We start from the raw sequence: 18332 nt of genomic DNA, 5'->3' as shown, positions 1-18332 counted from the left end.
TATGTATATGTATATGATTGTAATGTGATGTTTTATAAAATTGCCTAATTCTACAAACACAATGTGTATCTTATTCTTATTTAAAAGATCATTAACACTTCCAACATCACTAATTATTCTTTGAAAAAATGCTTTACCAGTTGCACAATATTCCATTATATGGATATTTCAAAATTTACTTAACCATTCTCCTATTGTTTCCAATTGTTTATTTGTATAAATTATTCTAGAAAACATACATCTGCATTCATGTCTGTTGTTATCTCACTGTTGTCAACTGAGTCCAGTGTAAAGGGGAGGGGAGATGAGGGAGAGTCGCCAAGGGGACTGAGATGGGAGAGCAGGCCCACCACACCAACAGCTGCCACTGGCCAGGTAAGACAAGATCCCAGGACTGACCACTGAGGGACAGAGTGGGAGCCATTGGTGACCTTGGTAAAGGGACAAAAGCCTGGCTAGAGTGGGTTAAAAAAGAACTGGAGAAGAGAAATCTTCTTTCAAGGAATTTTGTTAACAACAGGTGGTAACTGAGGGGGAAGTGGGGTCAAAAGTGGGTGTGAGAATGATCGGCAATACAAAATAGAAAGGATATAGCCATCGGTTAAGATGGAATTATTAGCTATTATTTCAAATTGCCAAAAATATCAACAATACATACATTTAAATTTACCTTACAGAATCTTCCACAGAACATGGAAAATGTTCCATGTCTGAACATATATGTACATGTACTTAACTTGGTGATATGCACAGTGAGCATCTTTTCTGAAATAAAAATCATGGTTAATGCACATAGTATTTACTAAAATAAAAATAAAAATAAACCAGTCTACTTGAAAACAGTATTTTTTTACATGGTCATCTTAAAGAATATAGAGATGGGCATATCCAGCTAAAGACAGGGTCAAATGATTAAATTCACAAATGACAGATGGGATGTGACATTTATTATCAGTTTTGAGTATTATTGGTATAACTAAAAATGTTCCACTTTGATTTAGGCTACTGAAGGTTATGAATAAAGCATAAATGCTTGAATTTTGACAAGCATGTTTCATGTCTCCAGCTTATGTGGCATAACTCAGTCAATAAATTCATAAACTGGTACTTTATAAGCAAGAGCCCTTACACTGGCAGAATGAATTATTTTATACTGTCTTCCCCAAATTTGTTGCATATTCCACAATGAGTACCTGGAAGAAGTACAAGTGGTACACAAACTTTTTTAATGGTAAAATTATGACTTCACAGCATAACATTTCCAGTTAAATAAGTTGGTTTATGCAATCAAAAGAAAAGTATTAAACAAATAACTGTACAAATAGTATGAGACAAAAATTGTGAAAATGGCAGAGCAAATGACTGAGGTTTGAGAAGCTAGTGAAATATAGCCCAACATGTCAATTGCTCCCTGGCAAGGACACTAGTTAGTGTTGTCATTAGTCTGACTTAGGTGACAAGAGTCCTACTCTCAACCTGGTAAGAATCTAGCCCCCCAATCCCAAGCCAAGTTGGCTCCCTTAAAATAAAAGTAAAGCAGAGTTCCCAGAATATCCCAATGCTAAGAATCATTAAGAAGTGCTTCTTAAGTACACATTCCTAAACCCCATCTCAGGTGTACTGAAAACAGGGAATCTGCATTTTTGACAAATGCCCTAGTGATTCGTCTGATTTGGGAAATTCGGGATATAATGACAGAAAACACATCTAATAAGTTACATTTGATGGTAGAAAACCAATAGTTGAGGGGAAGGGAGATTTAGGAAAAACGGGGTGATTTCTACATGTTTGCCATTTTGCCATTTTAAAGCTGGCTGTTGTGAATGAAGAGCGCATTTTGCCAGGATCTGTAGTACAGTGTGTTTTGCAAAACTAAAAACAAACAAAACAAATCCCAGTGTGCTTAAAAATGTCATAGTAATACCCAAGTTCAGTCTAAGACTGATGGAATTATGCACAATACTCTTCCTTCTTGTATTTCAGTCCATGTTCGTGAACTAAAATTGTTCAGCTGGGTAATGAAATTACTACCATAACTCTTTTTATTTATGAGCACCTGTACCCAAAGGGTCTCAAGGCGAGTTAGCATTGTAAAAGTAAACGTTAAGAATAAAATAGAAGTCAAGTATACTGAGAAACAAGGTATCCAGGTAAATCCAAAAAGGGACTAAAGCCTAGAAATAAAATATTTTGCACACACCCCAATTTATAGCTAATTGACTTAATGGGAATAGTTTAACATTTCAAAATCATTCTGAAGTGTTGGAATTTTTTAAGTGAGAAAGATTTGGTATAGAAAAGACATTCACTACTTACCAAATATCCACAGGCAACTCCACACTCCCCAGGCCCCTTGCAGGGACAGGGTCATAGGCAATGCTGGCCAATGGAGTGTGAGCAGAAGAAACTGTCATTGCTGGGTCTAAACAGTTAAGAGCTAGTGTGCAACACTCCAGTGCCCCATTTCTCTCCTATACGGATCTTGGTGGCTTCAGTGATGAAGAAGAGAGATGGAAACAGCAAGAATCACTGAGTGACTGCATGCAGGACAAATGTCGTGAGCAGTTGCCCAATTACATTATATTTTGAAGGAGCAAGAACTGAGACTTTGTGGTGTTCATGCCCTGAGATTTCAGGGTGACCTTAATGCCCCAGATAAACAAGGCACTCATGACTAATAATACACTTGGAAGTCACCTGACTTTTCTGGTTCCCAAATAGAATTCTCCACAGCAAAGGGAATTCATTCAGTGGCTCCACCCAGGTCACCTGCACCACTGAAGTAGATATCTGACATATACTCGGCATGGTTCTCATTATATGTGGGAACGGACGTTCAGAATTCTTCAGGTCTTTGTCTGGCTCACAAAAGCACACCAACGGAAAGACTGAAACTTTGTGTTCCTCAAACCTCCTGTGTATTATTTGCAAACTTCTTGAGAACTACTTAGGGTCAGACTTGACACAGAAAATCAAATGAAGCAACATTTGCAGTCATCACAAATTCCATGATGGAAGGTAACAGGCCAAAAGTTTTCGATTTAGTTTGGCTCCATCTCCTGTAAAATCTCTACAATTCTACCAAAGCAAGGAGTGAGCACTCAAAGAGCAGTTAATATGCTCCTAATCACATGGGACTATTTAAATTAATTAAAACTAAATAAAATGAAAAATACAGTTCCTCAGTCACACTAGCTGTATTTCAGATGCACAGAAGTCACACATAGCTAGTGGCCACCATGCTGAAGAGCGCGGAACATTTCCATCAACGGGGCACCTGTTGGACATGCTGGCCTAGAACACCTCACAATATCTACTCTCAGAAGCAGCTCCAAGACAAGACTCCCAGCCTCCCTCCCAACTAACACTATCATTATTAACAGGATAAAAGTGAGAAAAGCAAAACCTGGGAGAAGTATCTGTTAGATAAAGAAAGGCTTTACCATAAAATCTACCATATTAGCTTTTGAGAGTTTTGAGAAGTGGCATGATGTGTGAAGTGCCTATATCGCCTCTAAGGCAGCACTATTTCTGTAGATTTTCTAGGTTTTGGGGTTTTTTTCACCAAGATGCAAATATCTACCTGCAACAGGAAGAGCTGGTGAAGTTGATGATCACAACTGTTCCGTGACTCCATCGTGGCACCAAAGCAAACTCAACTTAGAAAATACCGTGGGATGGTCTCACGCAAACAAAAACTCTGCATGAGAAACTGTCCAAAACGACACCAAGAGACACCTTACAGCAAGCAATTTTCCCTCTGAGGGCATCAACTGCCAACTCACTGCACGGACAGTAAGACAAAGACCCCAACAGGGCCAGCTCTTTAAAACGCAGTAACTGTGAAGGATATGCGGTAGGAAAAATCAGTGCATTTGAACAGGGGAGCTGACAAGAGGGCCTCGGAGAGCACTCACCATTACTGACGCTTGACTGGAAACAGATATATTAGTGAGTAAAAATGATGGTGAAGAAATGCATTTGGCAGGACTCAGAATGCATTTGGAAGTCACAGCTTTCTGCTCCTGCCCATCTTTGCAGTGCTCTTGTGAGGCTCACGTGCCTAGGTTGCTTTGTTAAAATACCATCCTACAATGAGATTCTACTACACACCTATTGGATGGCTAAAACCCAAAATGCTGACAATGCCAAATGCTGACGAGGATGTGGAGCAACAGAAGCTCTGGCTCGGTGGTGGAAATGTAAAATGTTAGTCACTTTGGAAGACAGTTTTAGCAGTTTCTGCATACCTAAACCTTACCATATGATCCAGCAATTTGTGCTCCCAAGCAGTGGCTCAAATGAGTTTAAAACCTAAATCCATGTAAAAACCTTCACATGGATGGTTACAGAAGCTTCACTCACAATTGGCAAAACTTGGGAGCAACCCAGACATCCTTCCACAGGTGAATGGATGAACTACAGCACATCCAGGCAATGGAATACTTATTACTAAATGATTTTTAAAATGAGCTATTAAGCTGCAAAAAGCTTAAGTGCATATTGCTGAATGAAAGAAGCCAGGTTAGAGAATGTGTGATTCCAGCTACATGACAACCTCAAAAAAGTAAAACTATAAGAAAGAACAGTAAAAAGATCAGTGGTTTCCAAGGCTTTGGGGAGAGGAGGAAGGGGTGAATAGGTAGAAAACAGGAGGCTCTCGGGGCAGTGAAACTGTTCTGTACAGATGCCACAATGGTAGATACTGGCATTATGTATTTGTCAAAACCCAAGAGAGGCACAACACAAAGAGTCCTAATGTAAACTATGGGCTACAGTTAATAACAACATGTCAATACAGTTCATCAACTGTAACAAATATATAACACTAGTGCAAAGTACTAACAGTGGAAGACAGCAGGGAGCTGGGAACTCTGCATTTTCTGGACAATTTTGCTGTATACCTAAAACTGCTCTAAAAAATAAAGTCTATTAATTTTACTTAAATCATCCTGAATGTCCATTTCCCACTCTAGCACATTCCAGAGCTGTCACCATTTATACAGTGTATGCACATGTGTGTGCACACACACATACACACTCAAAATGTGAATACTGGGTTGGGACCATACTTTGAGAACATCTGGTCTACAGACTCATTAAACGTAATGCTCTTCAAAATGAAATCACTATCTTGAAGAGATATCTGCACCCCCATGTTCAGTGCAGCGTTATTCACAATAGCCGATACATGGAAACAGCCTAAATGCCTGTTGACAGATGAGTGGATAAAGAAAACATGAGCCACACAGCTATATATAATACAATATTACTCAGTCTTAACAAAGAAGGCAATCCTTCCATTTGTGATACCATGGATGAACCTTGAGGGCATTATGCTAGGCAAAATAAGTCAGAGAAAGATGAATACTATATGATCTCACTTATATGCAGAATCTAAAAAAGCCAAACTCAGAAACAGAGTGGAATGGTGATTACTAAGGGCTGAGGGGTGGAGGAAATGGGAAGATGCTGGTCAAAGGGTACAAACTTCCAGTTATAAGTTCTGAGGATCTGATGTACAGCATTGGTGACTGTAGTTAACAATACTGTATTATATTCTTGCAAGTTGATGAGAGTAAATCTTAAATGTTCTCATCGTCAAAAAAAAGCACTGGGGGATTAATTATGTGAGGTGATGGATGTGTTAACTAAAAAAAAAAGGATTTTTTTAAGGTAAGTTTCATCTATCTCCTAAAGGTTTTTTTTTCTTTTCTCCATCTCTAGTGCTGTGATCTAAATACAGGGAAGGCCCAGTACATGTTTTAGTCAATGCAGTTGGCTTTAAAAATTTGCATAATTAATGTATTCTTTGGACTCTAACAATATGCAAAAAATTTAGAGATAGCAAAATAGGAGTGTAGAAAAAAGGGGAAGACCAGAGAATAGGAGTTAGCTTCTCTCTAAGTTATAGTCCAATGCCTTATAATCATCTGTCAGTTAATTATTAGGCACACTTTAGGAAGAGAGAACCAATTAAAAAGAATTGCCCAACTGGAATTCCCTATCTAGAATGCTTACCTATTTTTTAAATTGATTTGCATAATATGTGTGAAAAATATTACATCCACATCAAAGTTGTCAAAAACAAACTAATCTAGTTTATTCTGATGTCAAAGATAAACAACTGTTTTCTCTAATTGCCTTTCTATGGAGTTTATACATGCTACAACTAGAGATTTTCCTTTGAAATTTCTTAAAAACTGTACATCTTCCCGTATTGTAACATTCCGTAAATATTTGTTGGAAAGAGGAAAGATAAATGCTGTGAAGACAAGACCCCTTCTTTGACATATAGGATACCATATTAAACTTTCAGAGAGCAGAACCTCATCCTGAAATTTTTATAAATATGGAAGGAATGTTCTTTCATGGGAACATTATAATGCATTCAGGTTATAGAGTTGAGCTACCAAGCTAGTGGCTGTAACTTACAATTTCTTACAGATGTAATTACATCTTTTTCTGTAGAAAAATGATAGAAATGTGTCAATAATCACATTATACTACTATGCATTTTAAGCCAAGTAGTAATTGGCTAATACCATCTGATCCTGCAACCCCACTTCTGGGTATATATCCAAAGGAAATGAAAACAGGAACTCAAAAAGGTATCTGCACTCCCATGTTTATTATTCACAATAGCCAAAACATGGAAACAACCTAAGTGTCCATCAGTGGATGAGTGGATAATAGAATACTGTGGCAAATACCCAGCATGAAAATCCCTATTTGCTGCCTCTAGGTAATAAGGCAACTGCTGTATAACCAGGAGCAATCACATCTCTTTATTCTTGGGAGGAATTTCTTATTGTTAGTGCGGCTTCATATCCATCCCTGCAGCAAGTGCCCATGTTGAGAGATGCATCTGATTAAGTGATTCCATGCACTTGAGTAGAGAGGACAAAGAAAACCAATTCCAAGTTTAATGTGATCCTTTTTTTCTCTGGAATGAATTTACCTCCTTCCCACTACAACTCAAAATGAGGTACAATTTAAATCAGGCACTAGAATTTGTTACTTATAGAAGCAACTTCTCTCAAGAGCCTGAATCATTAACTTGCTTTCTTTATCTATCTATGCTCCTTGTTCTGGAAAGGATTTAAGACAAATCATTAACTGTTTCTAGGTAGAGACCTGAGATGCTCACAGATTGGGCAATGCCAATCAGGGAGAACATGCAAACACCTAAATTCCAAAGAGATTGTGTACCATCAATAAATATTTATTGGTACCTTCTAAGTATGAGGCATTGTGCTGGAACCTGGGGATACAGTGATCAGTACAACAGAGAAGCTCCCGCCCATGAAAGAGCCTATCTCCTAAAGGTGTGCCCTGCACCACAAGAGACTGTAATGTGCCAGGTTGCCTGGCAAAGCTGAGGTCAAGTTAGAGAAGAGATGTTCCAAGACATGGTATCTGCCTCTATACATTGGAATAACCATATTTTATAAGAGAAAAGAGGTATTTGGTGTGGCTATAGGCCATAAATGGGTACACAAGGCAAAAGTCAGAAGGAAGCTGATATGGGCCAAAAGAAGTAAGAATATTTTAATAAATAGACCTGTCCAAGAATGCAATAGAATGCATTGTAAGGTAAGGAGCTCCCAATCACGGGAGATTACAATAGAGGTGGGAAGACTCATCTGCTTACATTACCAGGAAGTTGATCATGACGGATAAAAGCAGATGCACAGAGGCGCTAATGGTTACTTCCTATTTTATGATTCAGGAGACCTCAAATCAAACCCACAAAGTACCTTAAACATCTCAGCCCTCATAATTTCAGCTTTAATGAGAAACTTTAATGATCATATAATGATACAATAGGCCATAATTTCCTTGGTTCCCTGCCATTAAGAGTCAGAGACACTGAACAATGATTTCTGATCGCTGTGCTGGGTTCTGGGGCACCGAGTGGCTTCAAAATGCTGACTGCCTCTCTACAAAAGAAGGAACTGAAGTCCTGGAAATTGAAGCACATTGTAGTAATTGCCAAGTCATACTAGTCATGAGGGCAAAGGCAAGTATGCGAATACTACTGATACTGCCAGGGTAAGCAGAATTCCTAAAATGGCCTGAGTGACGTCTACCCTAATCCTGAACTGTAACTATCATGAAAGAATGTTCCTGTGCTTCCGTCATACTGCATGGCACAACTGACACACATACACCCCCACCCCCGATAGAGAGAGTAGCTTGGATTATCCAAGTGGGCCAGATATAATCACATGAGCCCTTAGAAGCAGAGAGCTTTGCCCGGCTGGAAGCAGAAGAGAAGGCAGAAAGATTCAAAGCATGAAAGGGATCCAACGCACCGTTGCTGACCTGAAGATGGAGGAGGCGACATGACAAGGAGTGTGGGTAACAGGAGCTGAGAGCAGCTCCTGGCCGGCAGCCAAAAAAATGGGGACTTCAGTTCCACAACACAAGGTACTGGATTCTTGCACCTGAATGACCCTGGATACAGATTCTTCCCCTGAGCCTCCAGGTGAAAATCCAGCCCAGCCAAACCTTGACTGTAGCTTTGTGATTCCCTGATAGAACCCAGCTGAGCCCACAGGGCCCACAGAGCTAATAAATGGGTATTGTGTTAAGGCACTCAGTGTGTGGTCATCTGTTACACAGGAAGAGATAACCAACACAGAACCCAAATGGTGAAATGAAGTGTCATAAATTGGACATAAGGCTTGAAATGGTCGACACTCTAGGGCCACATTTCAACCAGCTAAGTGAACCGGCTGAGGCCAGTTCCAGAGAAGTCTGACGAAAACAGATCACAGTTGGCTTAACCGAAATCATGGGCAGAAAAGGCCCACCGCTACCTAACACCTGTTAAAATGGCTACCATACAAAAACAAACAATAACAAGTGCCGGTGAGGATGTGGAGAAAAGGCCCTTTGTGTGCCATAGGTGGGAATATAAGTTTTGATTCAGCCACTATGGAAAACGGTATGGAGGTTCCTCAAAATTGAAACAGAACTACCATCTGATCCTGCAACCCCACTTCTGGGTATATATCCAAAAGAAATGAAAACAGGAACTCAAAAAGACATCTGCACTCCCATGTTTATTATTCACAATAGCCAAAACATGGAAACAACCAAAGTGTCCATCAGTGGATGAGTGGATAAAGAAGATGTAGTATATTCATACAATGGATCATATAATGATACAATAGGTCATAATTTCCTTGGTTCCCATACAATGGAATAGTATTCAGACATTAGAAAGGAGGAAATCCTGCCATTTGCAACATCGATGGATCTTAAGGGCATTTTGCCAAGTGAGATTAGCTAAACAGAAAAAGACAAACACCATATGATCTCACTTACATGAGGTATCTAAGGAAGCTGAACTCATAGAAAGAGAGAGTAGATTGGTGCTTACCAGAGGTGGGGACGGGAGGAATAAGGAAAATATGGTAAAAGGTACAAAATTGCAGCCAAAAGATGAGTAAGTTCTGGAGATTTAATGCAATGCTGATGATATACTTCAAAGTCACTAGAAAAGTAGATCTTCAATGTCCCCACCACAAAAAAAGAAATGATAATTATGTGACGTGATAGAGATGTTAGCTAGCTACCACTACAGTGGTAATCATACTGTAATACACAAATATACACCTTAAACTTACATATGTTAATTATACCTCAATTGTAGAAAGAACTTTAAAAAGGCCCAACTCATTCCAGCAAGAAGAGAAGGGGGAACTCTCACTGCTGGTCCTATGTGACTATGCTAAGTGAAACACTCCTATTCCTCAGAGAGAGGGGCTGCCCTGCAGCTGCTGACAGTGGGGAAGGGAGGCCGAGGATAAGGATGCACTCCCAGTCCTCCTGCAGTTTTGGGTGCACACCGAGCACTGCTCACTCCAGAGGCTACGCTGCATGGCTGAGCTGGTGCCCTGTAGGGCTCCAGGGTGATGGCCCTGGGAGGGGAGGGAGATGGGGGGCGGGGGCCCAGGGAACCCTTGCCAGTAAGGCGTTTACCTCCTGAGTTTGAAATTCACACAGAAGTAGAGCAGCATGTTCCAGACCACTAGACATTTGGCAGCCTGGGGCATTCTAAACATTCTCCCCACGCAAAGGCACATCCCTCACCTGGAGCGGCGTACTAGGCTCCTCACGGGCCTCCCTGCTTTCGCTCCTGTGCTCCTGAGGCCTGTTCGCCGCACAGCGACTGACGGACCCTCGCGAAAGACACAGGTCTGACCCTGCCGTACCCCACCGAAACCTTCCGGTGGCTTCCCGCGCGCTTCCGGACCCGGCACGACCCTCCGGCTGCCCCGCCCCCACCGCGCCGGGCGCCCCGCCCCTTGCTCTCGCCGCTCCCCTGAGCTGCGCAAACACACCCGGCTCTCTTCGGTGCCAAGACCTCCGAAGCTCTTCTCTCTTCCTGGAATGCTCTTCTCCAGGGCATCCACGTGGCTCTTTCCCTCACCTCCTTCGGGCCCCTGCTCTAACGTCACCTTGTGAGGGCGGCCTTCCCGACCACCCTATAAGGAACACCAACACCCCTTCCCTGCTCTTCCTCACTCTCTAGTCCCCCTCACCCAACTTTCTTCCTCTACACAGAATTCACCACCTGCCAACATTTTCATTCATAAACATGCTAGCTTACTGTTGGCCTCTCCCCACCAGAAGAAGCTCCACGGCTCTATACTGTCTGGGTCACCACTGTTTCCAAGATCCTTTTGTGGTGCCCTGCACAGTAAATAGTTGATGAATGAGTGAATGAATGACAGGAAATCTAGGAGATGCTGAGTGGTCAGATTGGGTCAGTTAGTCAAACAACAAGCAGTGTTGGGTTTAGGAGACTCAAAACAGTGGGATGTGAGAGTTGCTGCAGGAAGCTCAAAGACATACTTCCCTTATTTATTCTTTCAGCAAACGATTTCCACGTGTCTCTTCTGCCAGGTGTCTAGTTCTGTCATGAGAATTTCTTCTACATGGGAGAAGGAGAGCACCCCTCCTACAATAATGCAGCACAAAAGTGTTATTTTACTATGATCTTCACAGTAGCAGCGGAAGAGTCTAGAAATATCCATGCTCTTGGAAAAATCCTACAAAATACAGCATACGTCTATCAACAAAGGAGAACACTCAGAACTGCTAACTTGGAAAGCTGCCTTCTCTCTTGCTTTTTCTAGCCTACTCATTGCTTGTCTGCCTGCTTGGGCTCCCCCATTTAGAATGAGTCCACAAGGAGGAACTTCCCTATCTAGTTGAATCACAAAGTGCTAAGAAGGACACAGAGGTTGCATAAGCCTCAGTTGGTGACTAGGGACTGTTCCCAAGTTTAGCCAAGTGCTGAGGCCACCAGATTGGCAGCTGGGGGCCATGTTGTTTACTAAGAGGATGACTTAACAGATGGAAAATGAGTGTGTGCTGGCTGAGCAGAGGGACGAGAGGACAGGTGGCCTGAAAGAGCAGGAGAAACAGGAGAGCCACCAAGGTCCTCCTAACAAAGTGATCAGATTTCTACCTCATGACTCCAGCTGCAAAGTGCACCTGGTGTGCATTTTCAGCATAAGAACCGTGTTTTCAGAAAAGTCAACTTCAAAATCATCAAAACATGATCTGCTCCTGGTGCTGCTTGAGCACTTGATGAAGAATATTTGCAAACAATCCTCCCTCCTAAAGGCAGAGTCCACGTTGAGCAGCCTAAATTCTTAAGTCCCTTTCTAGCATGTGTGAATAAAGTACTATGGCCTAAAAAATACAGGTTTCCTACACTGTGGATGTACAGATTTAAAGAGTGCAGGGGTTTAATGACCCCACAGACCATGGCTCCAGAAGAGCTCATGAGAACCTCAGATGCCCCACCACCCAGGACTCACCTTCTGGAACAAACATCTGCTAGGGGCATGCCAAAAGGGGAAGGGAGAGTGTCCCAACAATGGCTGAGCAAAGCTTACCAATTTAGGATGAGTGTTCACTACACGGCCAGGCCTGGGGGCAGCTGTAGCGCTGGCCGGCTCTGACATCTTAAGCCATAGCAGAAAGACAACCACCTCATCTTTGGACAAGACTGTGAATGATCCAGGCCTGTCTTATTTTCAAACACATGTAACTATTTTCCAAAGTTCCTAAATGTTTGGCTGGCTCTGTGTTGCTGAAGAGGTTTTTTGTTTGTTTGTTTGTTTTAAGTTCAACAAAGCAGTTTGTAATGGCCAAAACTGGAAACAACCTCAATGTCTATCAGCAGTAGAAAAAATTAATAATATATTCATAGAACTGACTCCTATACATCAGTGAGAGACTTAAAGAATTAAAACTACAGGAAGCAACTTGATAGATCTCGAATAGATGTTAAGCACAAGGAGATGGATGCAAGAAGACAACAGAGGACATACCACACAATGCCTTGTATGAAAAGCTACTGATGTTCAACAATGGGCACAATGAGCCTGTGGTGTTAGAAGCCAGGATGGTGCCACCATCTGGGGGTAGCACCCAAGAGAAGGCCCGAAGAGGGCTTCTGATGCACCAGTCACATTGTGTTTCTACACTGAATGCTGCCACCCAAGAGTGTTCATTTGATAAAAAGTGTGTCAAGCTGTATACTTACAATTTTGCATACTTTCCTGTATGTCTTCCTTCACTTGTTAAAAAGGCAGTTCACTGGTTATTCTTTTGAAAATTCTTAATGTGCTGAGTTTACATTGGCCTACAAAGCCCCATAGGATCGGCCTTACCATCTGTCCCACCCATCTCCTACTACTCTTCCACTTGTTCACTGGACTCTTACTGTTCTTTCAAGCCAGCCACAAACCTACCTCAGACCCTTTGCACTGGCTGTTGCTTCTGCTTAGAATGCTCTCCCCACAGGACCTGATTCCTCACCTTCACATTTTTATCCTAATGCAGAGACTGGTGAACTGAAGCCCACAGCCAAACTCAGCCTACTGCCTATTTCTGTTAACAAAGTTTTATGGAACACAGTCATGCTCATCCTTTTATGTAATGTCTAGGGCCACTTGCACACACTAAAAATTTAAGCAGTTGACCAGCACAATCTAAAACATGTACTCTCTGCCCCTTTGCAAAAAATATTTGCCAACCCCTGCTCTCATGCTACCTTCTCAGGGAGGTCTTCCCTGACCTCATTTACAACTGGAATCCATGGATGTGGAGGAAAGCGAACCTTTGTACACTGTTGATGAGAATGTAAATTGGGTCAGCAACTATGGAAAACAGTATGGAGGTTCCTCAAAAAAATTAAAGATAGAACTATCATATAATCTAGAAATTCCACTTACAGGTATTTATACAAAGGAAATGAAATCACTACCTCAAAAAGATATCTGCACCCACCCATGCTCACTACAGCATTATTCACAACAGTCAAGACATAGCAACAACCTAAGTGTCCATCAATGAATGACTGGATAAAGAAAATGTGGTTTATATATACAGTGGAACAGTATGCAGCTAAGGAAAAAGAAGGAAATCCTACCATCAATAACATGGGTAGAACTTGAGGGCATTATGCTGAAGTTAAACAAGTCAGACAGTGAAAGACAAATACTGTATGATCTCACTTATATGGGGATCTGCAAAAGGAAAACTCATGGATAGAACAGACTAATGGTTGCTAGAGGTGAGGATAGGACAAAATGGGTGAAAGTTGTCAAAAGATACAAATTACTGGTTATAACATAAAAAAGTCCTGGGGATGTCATGTACAGGATGATATTCAAACTTAAAAAAATAAAGTGGAATCCATCCCATATCCCCACTTTGCCCCCTACTTTTTAACCAAAGCATTTACCAACAACTGGCATACTCCATATTTTACATATTTTTGTTATGTTTAATTTTTGGTCTCCCTTTAGGAGAACGTAAGCTCCCTGAGGGCAGGGATTTCAGGGTGTCGGGTTCTGTAGCTGTATCCCCAAGACTTGAAACAATGCCTAACACGGAGTCATAACTCTATGATTATGTGTGGAATCAATGGGCTCGCTATACTCAAAAGACATGCCAGGTACTATGCTGACCAATTTTATCATCTTTAACTCATATACATTATTTACTTATTTAGAGAATGTTTTTTTTTCCCCAAGTGGTAGGTCTAAGTTACAATGAAATCTTTGGCAGGCTTAATTCCTTTTGAAAATTCAAATTATAAGTTCCTGTGAGGGGCAGCAACAGCCGCCATGGCAGAAAAAATTCAATATTAGCAACTAACCCTTAAGAACAGGGGATGAGAGGGAAGAAAGGGGTAGTGTTATTAGGTCTGTGTACTTGATGCCAAAATAAATTGGAAAGCTGAATAGCTGCTGTCAATAAATAACCATTCCCAGAGGACAGTTCATTTGATTGCTGGGTCATATGGCCCTCATCCTGGGAAAAGCAGGGAGCTGAGGGCAGCAGAAATAGTTTGAATTCTTGGCACACTTCCAGAGTTATTTTCCAGTCCCTCAGTAAATCTTGGTTTTCTCCCACAGCCAAACAGTTCCAACGATGGGATCCCTCTGTATTACTTCTTATAACTGCATGTGAATCTACAAGAATCTCTAAATAAAGAATTTAATATTTTTTACATTTCTAAGGATTTGACTCAGCTTACCGATTTGTTTTGAGGACACAGGAAAACATAGGAAAGCTGGAAAACATGAACATTCCTCAGTGCTGCGGCTTGACGTATGCTGTCTTCATAAAAACACTTGTGACCTTAGAAACTTTCTTAACTTAGGTCATAGGTGTGACAGGACATCTGTAACTGACTTGTAAAAGCAAATTTTCGTTTTTCTTGTGGACCTACATTTTTCTTCTCCATTTAACACTTCCTTTTCCTCGTGGATTATGTGATTTTTAAAAATGGCCCATAAGGCAGAAGATAACACTAAAGGTGGTTAACAGAGAGAAGACCAGCACAGTGGTGCCACCACAGTCTCTCCAGCCCCGAGCCCTATAAATGGAAAATGCTCAGGACAAGAGATACCCCATGGGCATGAGGCTGCCTGAACAGAGCTGGCTTCCAGAGACAGCCATGCTCTTCTCACCTGTCCCAATGTTAACCCCTAACAGAATGTCCAGCCACCAAAGGAAAAAATGTATTGGCAAAGATGCAGGTTGGAGCCGTTAGGGAAATGCAAACCCAAGTCCCAGTGCAAATCCACTTCACTACTTCACACCCAGTAGGATGGCTACAATCAAAAGGTCAGATGATAACAAATATTACGGTGAGCATGTAGGGAAATTGGAACCCTCAACACTGCCAGAGGGAAGGTAAAAATGATGCAGCTGCTGCACATAACAGTCTGCCAGTTCCTCAAAAAGTTGGAGAGCTACTCCATGACCCTGCAATGCCTCCCCTAAGTAAATGAAAACATATGTCCACACAAAAACTTGCACATGCTATGTTCATAGCAGCATTATTCATGACAGCTAAAAAGTGGAGACAATTCATATGTCCATTGACCAATGAATGGATAAACAAACTGTGGCATTGCCACACAATGGAATATCACTTGGCAATAAAAAGAAATGAAGTATGATACACACCACAACATGAATACACCTAGAAAACAGTAAGCTCATTGAAAGATACCCATCACAAAGAACGCACAGAGAATGATTCCATTTATATCAAATTAGGCCAATCTACAGAGACAGAAAACAGATTAATGGAGGCCTAGCACTGGAAGAAACGCAGGGGTTTAAGGGAGTGACAACTATGGGGTCTGCTGTTTCTTCTGGGGGTAATGAAATGTTCTAAAATTGTGAATATACACAAAAACACTGATTCATACATTTTCAATGGACAAATTGTATGAAATGTGTATGATACCACAATAAAGCTGTTGAAAAAAATAGATGTGAGAGACTCTGAACACCCCCAACTACCACTAAGATGCACCTGGTTCCTCTTTTAAGCTTTGCCATGGCCCAGGAACAGCTCATGAGAAGAAGCATGCCTGTTGGGCCTGGAGTCCTCCAAGTTTTCCTCCTTCACTACTTACCAACTTGACTTAGCAGATAACCAATAAACTGAAAGTGAGGGATTTTACAAAATACAACGTGCAGTGTAAATTCACAATAAGAGCATCAACTGATTCCCAGATAGCATAACAGCCCCAGAGGCAGGGAAGGAGTGAGGGCCCACTGGGCCTGGAGGAGGAGGGATTTGCCACAATGAGGGTGCCTGTCACTCCTCTTATTTCTCTGGGCTTAAGCTTTCCTGGCAGGAAAATGGATCAAACTGAGCACTCTCTGGGCACCCAGAATGCTGGAAATTTTGCAAAATATGACATACTAAAAATTAAAAGACTCGCAAGCACTGAGAGGCTATTTGGAGAGCCAGGAAAGAGAAACTACAAGATGAAACATACAGCTGATAACCAAAGGGTTGTCTTTTTCTCCCCCATTCCTTAAGAGAAAAAATAAATAAAAAGCTGCTGAACTCCTTGACTTTAATTTCATGCACAATTTTCTGCTAGGATTCATTGCCAGAAAGTGTTTCTGCCTCAGCACCTAAATAATTCACAACTGCTCAAAATATCTCCCGGGAACCCGCATCAGGGACAAACCCGCTCTGTGGTGCCGTGTTGATGGGCCATGTGGGTGTCTCCATCTAAATTCCTGAAGAGCAGTTGTCTGGTCCATGCCCAGGCACCCCCTACTCACCTGACAGCAGAAACCTGGCCCTTGGAAAGAGCACCTCCCTCAGCCACTGCTCACAGTTGACACTGGTAGGGGTTCTATCTCAATTTGTTGAATTTCATGGCCTTGGACAGACTAAGGTGCAAATCTCTGCCACTGCTTACTGGCCATGTGACCTGGGACCGGACGTATCTCTGTGGCCTGTTTCCCTAACCCGTGAAGTAGGAACGGCAATTCCCATGTCATAGGGCTGCTTCTGAGGAATCAATGAGGTGGAAAGTGCTGAGCACAGGGTTGGCACATAGTAAGTGCTCAACAGATGGCAGTGATCACTGTCACTGCTGTCATTAGGATTGGTGAAGTGTATTCACTTACTTATTCTGTCAGCTAACCCATATTTGTCTTGAGCACCTACAGTGTCCCAAGGGCTGGGGACATTCTAGACACTGGGATGCAGCACCCCTGCCCTCGTGGAGCTGCCAGGCCAGTGGGCAAGGTCGACAGCAAACAGGCTCCCAATGGAATGGACAAGTTATTGAACAACCATAAGTGCCATGAAGGAGCATGTGACTGGGAGTGGCACTTTAGAGAGAAGACTCGGAGAGCATGTGTGATGGGGCATTAAAATTGTGTTGGTTTATTTAAATGCTTACTGGCTGATCCACTGATCAACTGGCAAATCCTCCTAAGCTCTCCTGCAAAAATGAGCCCAGAGATTACCACGCTCGTATATGCACCCAGTACCCTGGCTACAAGTCATGACTGCATAGCTCACGTGCTACCTGAGCTCAGGACCTTCCCTTTCTGCTCCCCTCCACCCTGAAGCCAGGCCCCTTTCCCCTTGCGCCTCCCTCTCTGGGGATCTAAGGAGTCACTAGCCCCTTGAAGGAACCTCACACATCACATGTCTTTCAGCATCTCTGACTATTCTTCACACATACTGAGGGAGTAGAATTTTAAGCAGGGCCTTGGGAGGAAAGGTGCTCTTTGAAGACATCTTAAGTCTGCAAGACACGGAAGCGAGCAGAGAAGAGGATGAGCACAGAAGGGATCCTCGTGTGCTCCAGTCCCGCTACCAAGGAGGAAAATGATGGAAGGAGCAGTGAGGGCACTCCCGGAGAGTCAGGCTGTGATACCAACCATCCAGCACACATGCCAGAGATGATAGAGCTCCGAGAAACACCAAGGGGCTCCATCACGCTGGGGGCGTTCAGAACCTGAGACGAAAAGCCCAACACGGCTCACTGCTAAGGGCTCTAAAGGCGTTAGCCAAGCCAGTTAGCCCTATAAAACAATTCTCCAAGGGGCCCGCCCAGGGTGTTGTTATTATTACTCCCTAAAAAAAGGTGGTCAATATTGTTCACTAAAAGGAAACAAATTCTGGAAGGATGCACCAAAAAGAAAAAATTGATGGAGAATGGGGACCTCTGAAGAGTACATCTGGGGTCAAGAATTGGAGGTGGATTTATTTTTCACTGGATAATCTTTTGTATCATTTCAACTTTTACACTGTGCTGTATAATAATTATTAAAAAGAAAAGATACTATCTCCAAAGGAAGTGATGGGAGACATTACTGATTTGAGGGGTGCTGTTTATCTATCAATAATTACAAGTTTTAGGAGTTAATTTCCTTTATCTCAATCATTAGATGTGGTGTGGGATGTACACCACAACCAAGTGGTATTCATCCCAGGTATGCAAGGCAAATTTGACATGCAA

At 42.1% G+C, this 18332-nt stretch overlaps 1 protein-coding gene across 5 annotated transcripts in view; it reads right to left on the bottom strand.

Annotated features, from left to right (window-relative positions):
• FRMD3 (FERM domain containing 3) overlaps positions 1–18332 on the bottom strand; it is a 267152-nt gene that overhangs the window by 232359 nt on the left and 16461 nt on the right. For 2 of the 5 annotated variants that reach the window (XM_057498555.1, XM_036904325.2), the window contains exon 1: positions 2317–2622. The exons of the other annotated variants lie outside the window; for them this stretch is intronic. The gene's annotated coding sequence lies outside the window, so the exon portion shown is untranslated. Of the gene's footprint in view, positions 1–2316; positions 2623–18332 lie in introns of those variants that run through there. 5 annotated transcript variants of the gene reach the window in all.

Source organism: Manis pentadactyla, chromosome 3 (assembly GCF_030020395.1).
Source record: "Manis pentadactyla isolate mManPen7 chromosome 3, mManPen7.hap1, whole genome shotgun sequence".
Taxonomy (NCBI): Eukaryota; Metazoa; Chordata; class Mammalia; order Pholidota; family Manidae; genus Manis; species Manis pentadactyla.
Note: the sequence above shows the minus strand (reverse complement) of the source record. Positions and strands in the feature narration are given on the sequence as shown.